The following is a 15,016-nucleotide window of genomic DNA, read 5'->3' as shown; positions in this document are numbered from 1 at the left end:
TTGTCTAACTTTAAAATTCATTATATACTTTAAACTCTTTTACATCATTATACAGGAAAATGAAGTGACAGGTTTTATATTTCCATTGACATAAATGTTTGGAATCTTTCATGCACTACACAGTTTAGCAGAACATGTTCAACAGCATCTGGAAACATCATTTAGTAGAAAAGTTCACCCAAAAATGAAAATAGTCATCAATTACTCACCGTCATGTTGTTCCAAACCTGTATGACTTTCTCACTTATGGTGAACACAAAAGGCAAACTTTATCCTTGCTGCACATTTTCATAAAAATTAGTTAAAAAGGAGACTGTCAGGCTCCAAAAAACAACAACAACAACAACAACAACAACAAAAAAGCACAATTAAAGTTACATCACTTATTCCCCACAGTCAAAGCTCTGAAATGGATCATAATAATTAAATGTACTCTAATGAGGGCGTGTCAGCATTCCTCACAGAAAATGTTGTGAAATATTAAAGTCTCTTTTCCCTCTCAGTAAGAGAACTCTCGATGTCAGGAGTTCCAGATGTCAAAGGTTAGGCTTTATTGAGCAAAATAACAAAACCTGAGATGCCAGCTGTTCATCTGACTCCCTTATTCAAAGCTTTCATCTTTATACACTTGTCATCACACATTACCTCATAAGCACACCTCTCTTGTTTTTCTTCAGCCAATAGGTGTGCTTTACCACTCTTTCTGTCTGCCACCATTATTTTACAGACTCTTTGGCTTATTTTTAATGGTGGAATTCTGGCATTTAGTGTATTTGTAAAAATAACCTTTTGGAGGTCACGTGATGCCATGAGAGGAGCAGACATGTAAACCACGAGCTCTGCGTGCTTTGCTAGTTTTTAATTATTTTTGTGGTATTAACCGGTGAGATTCAACACATCCTGCTACATATTTGTTCTTTGAAGTCAACATGGCAAAGAATTCAAAATCCTCAGGCTATGGAGATATTAAAAGACACTTACGTGCTCAAGCTGAATCCTCTGACAGGCTCGCAGAGCAGGGACTCAATTTGGATGGTGCAGCGGGAGAAATTCAACGTAAACTGGTGAGCATGTCTGTGATGTTGACGAAAGTTGTTGCAGACTTGGAGGATCTCGCTGTAATACGTCAATCGATTACGGTGATGGAACTAAAATTATCTTAGTTGGTTACAAGAGACGGGTCGTCAAGAGATTGATTGATTATCTGGAGTCATCGGAGAGGGAATTGGCTGCTAATCCGTTGGCAACCAAGGCAGATTTACAACACGTTTTTGAAAAGTTGGAAAACCATGAGAATCGCACTAGGAGGATTAATGTGCAAATTGTTGGAATTCCTGAACATGAGGAGGGCAGAGATATGGTAAAATTCCTGGATGAGCTCTTCAAGAGTCTGCTCGACATAACAGGCCACAAGCTGGAAATCGAGCGAGCTCATAGAGTTCCGGCTCGGAGATCCGCTGAGGGAGATAGGCCCCGATCAATTCTGGCCAAATTTCTCAGATCATCCGATAAAGATCTTGTTACGTGAGGCGAGAGGCAAAGGAAAGCTTTCTTGGAAGAATCACAACATTTTCTTGCTCCCGGACTTTGCGAACTCAACGAGAGAAACATGATCGATTCAAGGAATGATTCAACGGAAGATCGCTTTTGCTCTAATGTTTCCGGCCAAATTGAGAATAGATACTAAGGATGGCCGCAAAGTATTTACGTGTCCCAAACAAGCACTGACCTTTGTTTCTGTTTGTGTTGGTTCTGCCTAGATGCTGGAGTTAGTTTTGTGTAATGACACTCTTTCAAGAAACTCTTACATCAACGGAAGATCGCTTTTACACTGAAGTTCCTGGCCAGATTGAGAATGGATACTAAGGATGGCTGCAAAATATCTACATGTCCACAACAAGCAACATGTCTTTTAAAAAAAATTTACCTACTGAGGAAGTCATGGTGTGTTTTTTTTGTTTGTTTTTTTTTGTGGCCTCCGAGTGAAATTGACTCACTCAATACACTACTGACCGTCCGAGAATACGCCTGTTTTGTTTCCTTTTGTGCTGGAGCTTGTTTAGAGGAATAATACTCCTTCGGGACATTTGTGGATGAATCTGCTCATTCCTTGGGCTTATGCCTCCTGTCGGCTGGAGTTTGTTTTGTGGATTATTTTTGCAGGACATTGGGAGGATTATGTCATCTGCTGCACTCATTAAGAGCCAGCTCACTGAACATTCATTGACTGTGCGAGGAAACTGAATGGCCTTATGTATTTTATTATTTATTTATATTTTATGCATGTGTATGTATGTATGTTTATGTTTTGTTATTAAAATTTTTTATTGATTCCAATACAGACAAAGATAAATTTAACCACAAAATTATACATTAGGAATCAACATATAACCCTTTTCCATGTATTTACAGTGGTGTGAAAAAGTGTTTGCCCCCTTCCTGATTTCTTATTTGTTTGCATGTTTGTCACACTTAAATGTTTCAGATCATCAAACAAGTTTAAATATTAGTCAAAGATAACACAAGTAAACACAAAATGCAGTTTTTAAATGAAGGTTGTTATTATTAAGGGAAAACAAAATCCAAACTTACATGGCCCTGTGTGAAAAAGTGTTTGCCCCACCTGTTAAAACATAACTGTGGTTTATCACACCTGAGTTCAATTTCTCTAGCCACACCCAGGCCTGATTACTGCCACACCTGTTCTCAATCAAGAAATCACTTAAATAGGACCTGCCTGACAAAGTGAAGTAGACCAAAAGATCTTCAAAAGCTAGACATCATGCCGAGATCCAAAGAAATTCAGGAACAAATGAGAAAGAAAGTAATTGAGATCTATCAGTCTGGAAAAGGTTATAAAGCCATTTCTAAAGCTTTGGGACTCCAGAGAACCACAGTGAGAGCCATTATCCACAAATGGCGAAAACATGGAACAGTGGTGAACCTTCCCAGGAGTGGCCGGCCGACCAAAATTACCCCAAGAGCGCAGCGACGACTCATCCAAGAGGTCACAAAAGACCCCACAGCAACATCCAAAGAACTGCAGGCCTCACTTGCCTCAGTTAAGGTCAGTGTTCATGACTCCACCATAAGAAAGAGACTGGGCAAAAATGGCCTGCATGGCAGAGTTCCAAGATGAAAACCACTGCTGAGCAAAAAGAACATTAAGGCTCCTCTCATTTTTGCCAGAAAACATCTTGATGATCCCCAAGACTTTTGGGAAAATACTCTGTGGACTGACGAGACAAAAGTTGAACTTTTTGGAAGGTGTGTGTCCCATTACATCTGGCATAAAAGTAACACCGCATTTCAGAAAAAGAACATCATACCAACAGTAAAATATGGTGGTGGTAGTGTGATGGTCTGGGGCTGTTTTGCTGCTTCAGGACATGGAAGACTTGCTGTGATAAATGGAACCATGAATTCTGCTGTCTACCAAAAAATCCTGAAGGAGAATGTCCGGCCATCTGTTTGTGACCTCAAGCTGAAGCGAACTTGGGTTCTGCAGCAGGACAATGATCCAAAACACACCAGCAAGTCCACCTCTGAATGGCTGAAGAAAAACAAAATGAAGACTTTGGAGTGGCCTAGTCAAAGTCCTGACCTGAATCCTATTGAGATGCTGTGGCATGACCTTAAAAAGGCAGTTCATGCTCGAAAACCCTCCAATGTGGCTGAATTACAACAATTCTGCAAAGATGAGTGGGCCAAAATTCCTCCACAGCGCTGTAGAAGACTCATTGCAAGTTAGCGCAAACACTTGATTGCAGTTGTTGCTGCTAAGGGTGGCCCAACCAGTTATTAGGTTTAGGGGGCAATCACTTTTTCACACAGGGCCATGTAGGTTTGGATTTTGTTTTCCCTTAATAATAACAACCTTCATTTAAAAACTGCATTTTGTGTTTACTTGTGTTATCTTTGACTAATATTTAAACTTGTTTGATGATCTGAAACATTTAAGTGTGACAAACATGCAAAAAAATAAGAAATAAGGAAGGGGGCAAACACTTTTTCACACCACTGTATCTCCTATATTCAGGACCCCTCCATCACCCAAAATATAAAGTCTGGGGCGAAATGAAAACTGAACGTCCAGTACATCACACACAAAATGCTGGATCCTCAACCAAAATTCCTGAATCTTAATACAACCCCAAAAACCATGGGTTGCGTCCCCGTCTTCTGACTGGCATCGCCAGCAGGTGGGTGAGTCTTTAAGACCAAGCCTATACAATCTAGAGGGGGTCCAGTAGAACCGATGCAAAATCTTAAATTGCATCAGATGAAATTGCATCTCTAGATGCAGACCTGATGCTTTTTAAGATCCTAGCGCACTCTCCCTTCTCCAATACCAAGTTTAAATCTTTCTCCCATAATCTCATGAGAGAAGACGAAGCTCCATCCCCCAGACTCTGAATTAACAGGGAGTAATACACAGAAGCTTCATGACCTTTCCCATAAGCAGTAATCACCATTTCCAAAGTATCTGCCGCTTTAGGGGTGTGTACACCACTCCCAAAACAGTACAGAGCAGGTGGCGCAGCTGTAAAAACCTAAAGAACTGGGATCTAGGAATTTTAATATGTTGAACCAAATTATCAAAAGATCTCAGTACACCACTTTCATATAGGTCACCGAGTGTAGTAACCCCCCTTCCAATCCACTCTGACCAACAGAAAGGGGACTTATTAATATGTTATTTAGGGTTCAGTTATATGCTTGAGGCAACATTTAAATAAATGTCCGGATTAAACACTCTGTACACTTTAGTCCAAACCATGTGCAAATGCAAAATAACAGGGTGTGACTTAACTTCTCTGGTTAGTTTGATCAAAAGGCTTTGCAATGGCGAAATAGGGGCAAGAACTTCTTGTTCAATAAGAAATCAGGGAGGGGCCCTCTCAGGTGGAAGCGACCAATGAGCCAAATGTCTAAGACCGAACGCATAATAATAAAACTAAATCTTGGGTAGGCCTAGCCCACCTTTGTCAATTGGCCTATGTAACTTATTGAAATGTAACCTGGGACGTTTTCCATTCCAAATAAAGGACTTCGCTATGCTATCAAATTGTTTGAAATAAGAGAGGGGGGCATCTTCATGGAGAGACTGTAGCAGGTAGTTGAATTTTGGAATACAATTCATTTTAATAACATTAACCTTCCCAATCATAGATAAATGTAATGAAGCCCACCTGCCCACATCGCTCGAAAACCTATTAATTAAAGGGTCAAAATTAACTCTAACTAACTCACATAAATTTGTTGGGAATAAAATACCCAAATACTTAACGCCCTGTTTGGCCAATGAAAGGTGCCCGGTTGAAAAGCCGTTGTGGTTCGGAGTTTGATTGTTGCACTGATGTTGAAATGTGGTCTTTGTAATCTTGTTTTTGATGCACAATTAATTTTTCTATTATATCAAATGTGAATATGAGTGTGTTATCTTTCTCCATGTGGAATGTGAATGGGTAGGTGCACCCCATAAAAAGAAGGAAGGTTATTTCTTATCTTAAGTGTAAGAAATATGAAATAGTGTTTCTTCAAGAAACTCATCTTTCCTTACGGGAAGCTGAAAAATTTGGGAAGATATGGGGTGGACATGTTTTCTTTAGTGCTGGCTCAATTAAGAGCAGGGGAGTCATTACATTGATAAGTAAACATCTACAATTCAAATGTCTCAAACAGATTAAAGATAAATTAGGAAGAGTCATTATTATTTTAGCAGAAATTCAGGGGCAAAGGTTGGTTTTGGCTAACATTTATGCACCTAACATTGAAGATCAGGGCTTTTTTTATAGATCTTGAAGGGATGTTGCAAGCCGCTGGCACCCCTCATGATATAATATTGGGAGGAGACTTTAATCTTTTAATGGATGCAGTCCTTGATCACAGTAAAGCAAAAGTGTGCAAGCCCCCTAGAGCAACATTGACGCTTCACAGGATGTGTAGAAATCTTGGTCTTGCAGATATTTGGTGACTTATGAACCCATCTGGTAGAGACTATACATTCTTTTCATCAGTCCATAAGATTTGTTCAAGAATATATATATATATATATATATATATATATATATATATATATATATATATATATATATCTAAGTCCCTCATACCATCTGTTGTCGATTTCTCAATTGGAAACATCACTCATCACGCCCTGGTGAGTTTAGAGGTGGTGCCACATATGGAAAAAAAAAAAATCATACAGCTGGTGCTTTAATGTATCCCTTTTGCAAAATCCTGATTTCCAACAAATGCTAAAGACTGAAATCAGAGTCCAATTTGCTTGATTCAGCTAGATATACAAATTTTGTCAAAAATTTTGGCTAATCGATTAAGTAAAGTTATGACATCTCTTATGAATATAGATCAAGTGGGGTTTATTCAAGGCTCTTCTGATAACATTAGGCATTTCATCAATAGCATGTGGTCAGTGGCAAATGATCAGACTCCGATCGCTGCCATCTCACTTGACACCGAAAAGGCGTTTGATATGGTAGAATGGGATTATCTGTTTAAGATCCTGATTTTTCAACCCGACAGGGTTTCCCTCTTTCCCCATTATTGTTCTGTCTTGCCCTGGAACCATTAGCAGCCACAATAAGAAAGGAGGATGATTTTCCAGGGGTGGTGGTGGGAGGTGTGGCGCAAAAACGTTTGCTTTACACAGATGATATTTTATTATTCGTCTCTGACCCTACTAGATCTATGCCTTACCTCCACAGAATTATTAATTCCTTTTCCAAGTTCTCAGGATACAAAGTCAACTGGTCTAAATCCGAAGCTTTGGCTCTGACAGCGTACTGTCCAGTAACGGCATTCCAGCCGGGTGCCTTCCAGTGGCCCAACAGGGCATTAAGTATTTGGGTGTTTTATTCCCAACAAATTTGTCTGATTTAGCTAGAGTTAATTTTGACCCTTTAATAAAAAGGTTTTCAAGCGATGTGGACAGGTGGGCTTCATTGCATTTATTGATGATTGGGGAGGTTAATGTTATTAAAATTATCTGTTTTCAGAAATTCAACTACCTGATACAGTCATTCCCTGTAGATGTCCCCCTCTCTTATTTCAAGCAATTTGAGAGCATAGTGAAGTCCTTCATTTGGAATGGCAAGCGACCCAGATTACATTTTAGTAAGCTGCATAGGCCGATTGACAAAGGTGGGCTAGGCCAACCCAAGATTTTGTTTTATTATTATGCATTTGGTCTCGGACATTTGGCTCATTGGTCACTTCCACCTGAAAGAGCCCCTCCCTGGTTCTGTATTGAACAGGGAGTTCTTGCCCCTATTTTGCCATTGCAAAGCCTTTCTATCAATCTAACCAGAGAAGTTAAATCACACCCTGTTATTTCACATTTGCACTCGGTATGGACAAAAGTGTCCAGAGTGTTTAATTCAGATATTCATCTAAATTTTGCCTCGAGCTTATAGCTAAATCCCAAACTATGCATTAATAATTCCCTTTTCTGTTGGTTAGAATGGATTGCGAAGGGGGTCAATACACTTGGTGACCTATATGAGAGTAGTGGATACCCAGATCTCAGGAAAAGGTCATGAGGCATCAGTGTATTACTCCTTGTTAATTTAGAGTCTGGGGGATGGAGCCTTGATCACTCTCAAAAGATTATGGGAGAAAGATTTAAACTTGGAATTGGAGGAGGGAGAATGGGTTAGGGTTCTAAAAAACATAAAAACTGAATTGCAAGGGACGCAAGGGTGCGCCTTATACAGTTCAAGATTTTACATCGGTTCTATTGTACTCCTCTGAATTGTATAGGCTTGGCCTTAAAGACACACCCACCTGCTGGCGATGCCAATGAGAGGACGGAGATATAACCCATGTCTTTTGGGGGTGTGTTGAGATACAGTAGTTTTGGTTGAATGTTCAGAGTCTGGTGTGCGATGTGTTAGGCACTCGGGTATTATTTCGCCCCAGACTCTGTATCTTGGGCGATGGGGCGGTCATCAGCATTGAAAGTAGACACATAAAAAGTTGGGTCTTAACCAGTGTCATGATCACCAGGCAGATTATTTTAAGGGGCTGGAGGTTGGCTGGAGCTCCCTCTTTTCAGGAGTGGTGCTCAAAAATGGGAAGGGTGGTGGCCTTTGAGGAAGGGGCATTTAGAAGAATGGGGAGGTACAACATGTTTGTAGAGAAATGGAACGGGTATTTGTCATTCATGGATATGTGATTATTAGTATAATATTTGTTTATTTGTTTATTTATTTTTTTGTGCATGTGTGTGTGTGTGTCTGTCTATATCATTTGAGACCACTGAGATGTTGTTGGGGACAGGGTGGGATTGGGAGGTGGAGGGGTAATAGTGGGGGTTAAGATTGATTGTGTATATATGTTTTGTTTTACTTTGTGCATATATGTGAATCAATAAAAATTGTTAATCTGAAAAAAAAAAAAAACTTAATTTATTATGAAAGTATACATTTTAAGTAAATAGAATATAACAGTCTAAGCATAAAAAGATAACTTGGCTATTGGCTGTGCCATCCAGTGTCTGAGGAATGCCTTCTCCATCTAGTACCACTGTGCTTGTTATGGCAGAGTGCACCTGTACTCCTCACAACATGATCACATAGGCCCTACAGCCTTCTAACCTTTTTCCCAAACTATTCTATATAAGTACCTTTTTGATATAAAAATATACTATAAAAGTCGGTCTGTTATCTCTCCATCTCAAATTTCCTGCCACCTCCTTATTAGTTTCTGCCTTCCTCAATGTGATGTATGTCTATGAGTGTTTCCATACAAATACATTTTATTTATTGGAATTGATCAAATGTATAACATTTTTGAAACACTTTAAGGATTTAACAAACATCCGACGAAAGGCCCATACACATCGAGACCATCTTGAATGAAACAAAGAAGAAGAAAAAAATAGTTTAACCCTCTATAGTCACTGTTCTACAAACATATTTATTCTGTGAATATCACCATAGGAATCCATTGTTCCTTTTCAAAAGTTTGTTCACAACAAACAATCACACCGGAAAGTTGGGCTTGGTGTGTATAGGCCTTAGGCCTGAAGTGTCCTATTCAGCATAAAAAGCTTTGTAAAGTTAATGTATATTTTCAACATGTACATGCTAATGTTAGTCAAAACACTAGACACATCTTCAGATCATGAAGGATGGGCTTTAAAAGTGATATTAGACTATATTTAAACACAGCAGGCAAGACAAGTTGATATACAGCAGAAATAATCAAGGTTTAACAACATGTTTTATTATTTATTTAATTGTCTTTAAAATGGGTGGAGGGGGTTCGCAGGTGCAAGACACCTTATAAGAGCTGTCGATACGCATGAACCATTGTTTAAAGGAATAGTTAACCCAAAATTAAAATTCCCTCATCATTTGCTCACCCTCATGCTATCCCAGATGTGTATGACTTTCTTCTGAACACAAATGAAGATTTTTAGAAGAATATTTCAGCACTTAAAGTCCATACAATGTAAATGGTGGCCAGAACTTTGAAGGTCCAAATATCACATAAAGGTATCATAAAAGTAATTCATACGACTCCAGTGGTTTAATCAGTGTCTTAAGAAGCATTCCAAACAGCTGTGGGTGAGAACAGACCAAAATATAACTCCTTTTTCAAAGTCTTTGGCCAGCGATGAGTTGATCAGAATGTAGGATTCATTCTTACAATTCTACTTTCATGGCCATTGTAAATAATATCACAAATAGATTGAAACAGGTTGAAATACTGCTTATAAGCTTTTAGCATCAACAGATTTCAAGGGCCAATATGATTTTATCAAATACACAGTCAATTTCTCTTTGAATACAAACAAGACTTTATTAACTAATCTACAACATAAAATAAACTAACACATAGACAAACAAACAAACACGGGTTGGTCAGTGAGCTTTGACAGCAGATGAAATAGAAATAATCTGTAACATAGAAATTAATTTAAGGCTAAAGACCTTGCCTTGAACAAACCTTGAGAACTTAATTTAGTACTCCGTGAGTTGAGATCAGGTTACTCATATTATATTAAAGAAAGCACCAGATTTCAGCGAATGTCTGGAGGTTTGTACATTGCATAAGTTGCTTGGCGTGTGAAGTTCTTTGAAGTCCTTTGGCTTGGTTCAGTTCAAGGAGGCCTTCGTTTGGCTCGATGGTCTGGAAGTTCCAATGAAGAACGTGGATTCGTCGGATGAATGATGGAATGTGATGGTAACTCTCGGAACACTGAGTTCCGAAGAGAACTCAGGGAGAGGTTACATTTTGGAGATGAGCAAGAGAGCGCGGAAGAGAGTGAAGATGGTCAGGCATAGCCTTTTAACCCTTTCTGTTCAGTCCAACCCTGAAGAGCCTCTTAGCTAATCAGAGTTTGCTTCTGAGATACCATGCGATCATCTCTGTCCTCCCCTCAGGATAATTACGACTCATTGTTTTAAGGTTTGTCAGTTTCCCAGCTCAGAAATTTAACATTTTAATCATGGATTTCAAAAGAGAACTATAACTGGAAATAACCCAAAAATATTTCACACCATCATTCTGGAATTTAAGGGACAATAAATTACTTAAACACTTGTACTTTCTTATTAAATTACAGTTATAATTCAGTTATAACGCATGATCAAGAGTCCTAATATTTAGTTTGTTCATTTTAAACATGGATAATACATTACACTTCATGAGAAACATAATTGTCAGGGTTATCATCTGCATAAGATGCATTTGTCAATTTTTGGTAAAGTCCTACACAGGGCTGTGTATTTGGATAGTACTGAAATAAGAAAAGTCCAAAGTCCATGTCAGAAGTTCATGAATTAAAGGTATAATTCACCCAAAAATGAAAATTCTCTCATTATTTACTCACCCTCATGATATCCCAGGTGTGTATGACTTTCTTTCTTTCTTCACCAGAACACATTTGAAGAAAAATATCTTAGCTCAGCAGGTCCTTAAAATGCAAGTGAATAATGATTTCTCTTTTGAAGCTCCAAAAATCACAGACAGTCAGCATAACCGCCATTGATAAGATTCTAGCAGTTAAATTCATGTCTTCTCAAGCGATACGATCACTTTTGGTGTGGAAACATATCACTATTTAAGTATTTTTTAACTGCATATAAATGCTTCCTGTAAGCTTCATGTGAGGGTTGAGTCCAAGCAGTCTCTCGTGTGACGTATTTGCATTGCCATGATACAGAGGTAATCTCACATTCTCCACTCGGTTGAGATATCCAGGATAAGCACACAAACGCACCATTGAGAGTAAAGAAACAGATAAATACAGATAAAAACCAACCAAGGTACTGTACAGCATTCCTCCTCCTCACTTGTAAACAGCACTGCTCTTCCAACTGTGACACACTTGCGTCAGTTCTCACGTGTTTCAATGCCAATGCAATTACGTCACGTGCCTACCGCTCCTGACCAGAAGCATGATTTAGAGTAAAAAAAAAAAAGTACTTCAATATTTATCTTTTTCACACTAAAAGCAATCATTTTGCTTTAGATGACATTAATTTAACTGGTGGCTTTAGCTATTTATCACTGAGATTATTGGGTTGATGTGAGAGATTAAGGCAATGTTATCAATAGGGCTGGGCAATAAAACAATCTTGATGTTTATCTAAAAAAATTAAAATAAAAGAGAGGGAGAGAGATGTTCTCGATATCGATGATAAACTTTTGAGTAATTTTCTATACTTAGTCTATTTTCTACATCTAGAACGGGGTGTTCATTACATCGATCGCAATAGCAAGACAACCACTGGTTGGTTGATCTAGGTATAATATAAAAGATTGACTTTTTATTTCCTGACGTCTGTAGCTGCATGCTGTTTGATTGACAGGCGGCTAATGTTTGTGTGCTAATGCGGGCACGTACCTAAATGGTCAAATATACTTTATAATTCCGCCAGTGCCCGTCTTGGTGAGACATTAATGTAAACGCAGTCGGTTTGGTCTAAAGTGGATGTAAACATTGGGACAAAAAGCATATTTGCATCAAAATGTTGGACTTGAAGTGTACATATAACCAAATTAAGCACTGTCTAGTAGGCTATGTCATATACGTCTTAGTAGCATGTTTACTTGTAATGTCTGAAATTCGGCTATGCAAAAAAAAAAACAAGTCACATAGGTAGGCTACGCTGTGTGAGGTCACAGGTGGCAAGAGCGCTAAATGGGTAATGAAAAAACAACAAATTTGCTTCTTTTCTAATTTTTATATTTGTTCTTGCAATGCCACAACAAATTACAGGGATGCAAACTCATGAGGGGTGAAAAAGGTAAGACAATCACTGGTCCACGAACATTTTTTCTGGGGATATTATTTTGAAAGAATAAGCTAAAAGCACCAATTCCAGCTATTTTAGTGATTCAAGTTTATTCAAGTTTACAGTTGTGCAGAATTAGCTGCAAAATAAAGAGTATGTTGGTGAGGCTTGCTTCTGTTTCACAAATTTGTAAAATTTTATTAACTGATTAGTTCAGTGACCCCTTCTGGAAATGTCACTTGGTGGCGACAAATGAGCGTCTTATGTGCTATGAGTGAGTCAGTGAATCATTTTGAGTTGTCATGACTGAAATCTAACAAGAGACTTCATAGTGTTTAAGTATTAAAAGAACAAAGTAGATCTATAGTCTTCCTTCAGTCTGAGCATTATTTTTCAAAAAGACAACAATAATAGTCTAATAATAGTGAGTTTTAATAACGTTCTTACCTTCTCCTTTATTAAAACTTGCATGGCTACAGATCTGCTGACTTCAGTATAAGAATTATAAACACAAAGCAGATCTATGGTATCATTATCATCATATTTAAACTGCTGAGCATGGCTTTTATCAGAAAAGACCACAATAATAGACAAATAATAATAATTATGAGTTTCAATAATGTTCTTTTGTCATTGTAAAGCGCATTTCACATGAGTTGAGTCGAGGCGTCAACGCTCCATTCAACGCAAGCGTCAAGCTCCGCTTTGCCACATGTGAAAAGAGTTGCAGAAAGCATCACAGAGGGGCGATTTTACGAGTTTGTCATGTAAGAAATGGGAGGTGTGCACAATAAACATTGAAAGCATGCATTTGGAAGAGAAAAAAAAAGCTTGCAGTTGCTTTGATAGCAGAAAGTAATAAAAGGACTCGTTTATGTTTAGGTCTGTTTTCTTGGTGAATTTAAATTAGTTCAATAACTTGGGTCTCTTATATTCGTAAACGATAAGGTAATATTTAATTAAAAGAAATTATGAGACATTCAATGTTTCCACAGATTTGGACAGTTTTTAAATATTTCTTGTTGCTTAGTACTCTCAAAGACATTACTGGTGAAGCAAAAACGTGTGTGTGAAAAACACTTTGGTGTAAAGTGACGTCACTTCATAGACTTCAGTGTATTCTGCAGCGCTGACGCAAGTCATGTGGAAGACCCATAACACGTATAAATATCAGTCACTTTTGCACATTAATCATTGCTCTCCACAATCACAAAAGTGACCGATTATGGTTTCAAAACGGTGAATTTCTCCAAAAGGTGAGGAGTTTGGATCCCTGAAATTCTTTTTTTCATGCATTTATTTATTTTGTGGAATTTGATCATTTTCCACGGCACAGCTGACAATCTTTCATGGCACACTAGTGTGCACAGTGGTTGGGAAACACTGTTCTATTGTATCCTACCAGTATTGTTACCTCGATCCAGTCATTCCAAGTCACCATCCAGTCATCCAGTCTTCCTTTGTCTCCTCGTCTTCTCCCTTGTGTTTGTGTGTGTGGTCTGGAGACCTGTAAGACCAACCCACAGTTACCCACAGTTTTCAGACCATCCTGCATATCAAGAACCTCTCCAATGATCATCATACCTGTTTAAATACTGGGTTCCAGCCGATTCATTAATAAACTTACCTGTATTATATGATCCATCTCACTATCGTCATTGTGTCTAAGCCGGTACGTTACAGAAAGCCAGACCATGACAATGAATCTGGCAGGAACTAATTCTAATGATCTTTTTCAAGAGCTTGTTGATGTTTTACACCAAACTCTCACCTCTTCTGTTTCTTCAGTCACCGAGCATAACTGTCACACTTCCTGGAACCACTTCGTCACCGGTGTTCCCTGCCAGTCCCGTGGTCAATCCAGCACCCTACTCTGGCTCGGCGGAGGACTGCACGCCCTGGAAATGCAGCCGCAGCACTTCACTACTGATAGAGCCAAAATAGCCTTCAACCTGTCATTACTTACAGGCAGTGCTCTACAATAGGCAGAATCCTTATGGAATCAAACTAGTCCCATCATGCAGTTGCTGGATTAATTCATTGCTCACTTCCGTGAAGTTTTTGGATAACCCATTGGTGATTAATTAAAATCTGTCAAGGAAAGGATAATATTCTTGATTACTTCCTCAAGTTCAGAACCCTTGCAGCAGCTAGCGGATGGAATGAACCAGCATTACTTACCACCTACCATCATGGGATGAATCCAGCACTGCGGCTGCAGCTCTCCGCCTACGATAACACCATAGAGCTAGCGCGTTTCATTCAGTTATCCATCCGTGTGGCTCATCGAATGAGGGTATGTCTAGAAGACCAGCCAGCCTTGCAGTCACTCCCCACTACCCGCCAGCCAGTTCCGTCAGCTCCTCCAGAACCAGTCTCAGAGCCCATGCAAGTGTATGCGTGGCCAAACATTGCCACCATGTTCAACTAGTGCTCACCAAGCTGAGGGAATATAATTTTTACCTTAAGGCTGAGAAATGTTTGTTCCACCAGAGCTCCACCCAGTTCCTCGGTTACATCATCAGTGCAGAGGGCATCAAGATGGATGAGGGGAAGGTGGAAGCCATCAAAGCCTGGCCAGAACCCACCACCATCAAAGAATTTCAGCACTTCCTTGAGTTTGCTAACTTCTATCGACGATTCATACAAAATTACAGCCAAGTCACAGCTGCTCTTACCTCCCTCTTCAAGAAGAAGCCCAAATCTCTATCCTGGTCACCTGAAGCCACCCACGCCTTCAACCAGTTAAA

At 39.0% G+C, this 15,016-nt stretch overlaps 2 protein-coding genes across 3 annotated transcripts in view; one reads left to right on the top strand and one right to left on the bottom strand.

Moving 5' to 3' along the window:
* The window catches only part of LOC127418621 (zinc finger protein 501-like), a 315,184-nt gene that overhangs the window by 86,031 nt on the left and 214,137 nt on the right, over window positions 1-15,016 (bottom strand). The window lies entirely within an intron of this gene.
* The window catches only part of LOC127418556 (zinc finger protein 271-like), a 270,645-nt gene that overhangs the window by 148,933 nt on the left and 106,696 nt on the right, over window positions 1-15,016 (top strand). The window lies entirely within an intron of this gene.

Source organism: Myxocyprinus asiaticus, chromosome 28 (genome assembly GCF_019703515.2).
Source record: "Myxocyprinus asiaticus isolate MX2 ecotype Aquarium Trade chromosome 28, UBuf_Myxa_2, whole genome shotgun sequence".
Classification (NCBI taxonomy): Eukaryota; Metazoa; Chordata; class Actinopteri; order Cypriniformes; family Catostomidae; genus Myxocyprinus; species Myxocyprinus asiaticus.
The sequence above is the reverse complement of the archived record's forward strand: the minus strand, read 5'-3'. Positions and strand labels throughout refer to the sequence as shown.